The following is a 2746-nucleotide window of genomic DNA, read 5'->3' as shown; positions in this document are numbered from 1 at the left end:
TTGATGGGGTGGTCATAATAATCTGGCCACTCAATGTGTGTGTGTGTGTGTGTGTGTGTGTGTGTGTGTGTGTGTGTGTGTGTATAATTTTGATCTTTTAAAAAAATATTAAAATTCTGAAATTTCTGTAAAATAATAATACCTTTAGATGCCATCTAAAATGGTGTCTCTGCCCTAACTGGTTTGGCTCAGTGGATAGAGCGTCGGCCCGCGGACTGAAGGGTCCCAGGTTCGATTCTGGTCAGGAGCATGTACCTTGGTTGCGGGCACATCCCCAGTAGGGAGTGTGCAGGAGGCGGCTGATCGATGTTTCTCTCTCATCGATGTTTCTAACTCTCTATCCCTCCCCCTTCCTCTCTGTAAAAAATCAATAAAATATATTTTTAAAAAATAAATGGTGTCTCTCTGCCTCCCCACGTGCCCCTCTCCCCCGCAGAAGCAGCAACCCCGGGGCAGTGCTCAGACCTTCTCTCTCACCCCTGCCCCTCACTCTTCCCCAAGGACACCGATGGAGGAAACAGTGGGAGAGACCTGTCTGGGACAGTAGACTTCGGAGCATAAACGCCACCAAGAAGCGTCCTTCATTCCATTTCCTCTTTGCCAGGACTGCCTGGGCCCCTGCAGGGACTCGCCCTGTGAGTAAGAACAGAGGGCATTCCTTCGTGGGCCTAGGCGCTCAGTCATGGGAGAAATGCCACCTCCTCCCCCAGGCACTTCAGCACCGACACGGAGTTGATGATAGACAATGTCATCATCAGGTTTGGCAACAGAAAAAAAACACCTTTCAAAATAAAACTCACAGAAACAGACGCAGCACGGTGGTTACCAGAGGGGAAGGGGATGGGGAGGAGGGCAAAAAGGTAAGGGGGTCAAATATACAGTAACACAAGGTAACTAGACTTTGGGTGATGAGCACGCAATAGAGTATACGGATATCGAATTATCATGTCGTATACTGGAAATGTATGTAATGTTATTATTAACCAATGTTAGCTCAATTTAAACAAGTAGATACAAAAATAATAAAATAATTTTTTAAAAAATAAAACAAAATTTACAAATATTCAAATCAGCTCACTTCTCAACTGGGAGAAAAAAAAAATAAGTGAACATTTGTTTATTGCAGCCCAGCCTGCGCTGAGAGATGGAGCTGAACGCATTCCGAAGAGCAGTGAAGACGCGCGTGAGGAAAGTTCTAGCACATGGCTTCCAGCAGTGACCACCTGACAGCACCCTCTTCCTCTGTGAGTTTCCTGAAGTGACCAACGTGACTATGATAAGAACAATCACCGATCGGGTACTTCCTACCTGCCAGCGCTTACGGTGGCATTTCACCGAATTATCCGAACAGCCCAATGAGGTCTTACTGTTCTTGTCAACCTTGGTTTCATAGACTGACCGAGGGAGTATGTGACTCAAAGTTTCGTGACTAATAAAAGTGGATTCCAACCCAGACAGGCACCTGCCTCCAGGCCCTTGCTCCTCCCCGAGCCGCTCAGAACTCCAGGGTGAAACCCAGCCCAGGCTCTGTGAACGAGTAAGACACTCTTCTCAGGGAGAAAAGGTGGCGGGAATTTTCTTTTCTTTTTTCAAAAATATGTTTTTATTGATGTTAGAGAGGAGGAGGAGAGAGAGAGAAACATCAAAGATGAGAGAGAATCATTAATCAGCTGCCTCCTACACGCTCCCTACTGGGGATCGAGTCGCATCCAGGGCATGCGCCCTGATGGAATGGATCCGTGACCTTCTGGTTCATAGGTCGATGCTCAACCACTGAGCCACGTTTTCTCAAGGCTCTTTATCAGATACCGGGTTGGGCTAAGAGCTTATTTTCTCTTGATAAAGACCTAACCTCCTGTTCAAGAAGTTGGAGAGCTTAGGTGGGCTCGGAAAGGGAATTAATGGTAGGGTTTTTCTGGTCTTGAACTGAAAACTATCTATATCTCATTAAACTATCCCAAAAAGGCACCAAAAAACCCCCCACAAAAATGTATACTCTTGCTCTGAAAGCACTCTCCAGGATTCCATCTCAGCCCTTCTTAGATGCATCCTCCGCTCTGTTAGTCTTTACAAACTAGTGGGGATGGTGTGTGAGTGCCTGAGTGTGTGTGTGAGTGCCTGAGTGTGTGTGAGTGCCTGAGTGTGTGTGTGTGTGCGCGCTTGCAAACACACGCACGCGTGCAAGTATTTTGAAAGGGAGACAGACTTGGGGAAGGCGGCAACAATTGAGGAATTCAATCAACTCTATAAGGGCAAAAAAATGATTACAACACTGAAAATGTAGCAGCAAACAGGAGAGCAGGTTGCCATAGCAACCATTTAATTGACATTTCCATTTTCCCAGCATTTGTTCTGGGCAGGTATGGGCAGACAGTGTCCTCGGGAAAGAGTGAGGATGAGGGTGTGTGTGCCCATTTGCCGCTGCCTTTGTTCATAACTGGGGTTGGGGAAGGGGGACTGGGACGGCCCCCAGATAAGGCCCTTGGAATGGGGGTCTTGGACAGTCAGTGCCCGGGGCACCCTGGGTCTCCGAGCATCATCACCATGAAACAGAGCCGGCGGCGATTTTCTGTGGAACCGCCTCATTGCACGGATGGGACGCTGAGGCTCGGGCACAGGGTCACGCAGGGCCGCCGACTACTGGTGGCTGTCCCACGCGGGCTTGCTAAACCAGGGCCAAGCAGGAGGGGCCGGCGGAAGCATGAGCTGAGGAGGCAGCAGAGCACAGCCTAACTGCGTCCACCGA

General features: G+C 48.7%; 1 long non-coding RNA gene across 1 annotated transcript in view; it reads left to right on the top strand.

Annotated features, from left to right (window-relative positions):
• LOC106727351 overlaps positions 1–1450 on the top strand; it is a 3163-nt gene extending 1713 nt beyond the window's left edge. The window contains exons 2-3 of the long non-coding RNA XR_001363527.1: positions 437–635; positions 1127–1450. This is a non-coding gene — a long non-coding RNA (uncharacterized LOC106727351). The remainder of the gene's footprint in view (positions 1–436; positions 636–1126) is intronic.
• Positions 1451–2746: the final 1296 nt, after the last annotated feature.

Source organism: Myotis brandtii, unplaced genomic scaffold, assembly GCF_000412655.1.
Source record: "Myotis brandtii unplaced genomic scaffold, ASM41265v1 scaffold411, whole genome shotgun sequence".
Classification (NCBI taxonomy): Eukaryota; Metazoa; Chordata; class Mammalia; order Chiroptera; family Vespertilionidae; genus Myotis; species Myotis brandtii.
The sequence above is the reverse complement of the archived record's forward strand: the minus strand, read 5'-3'. Positions and strand labels throughout refer to the sequence as shown.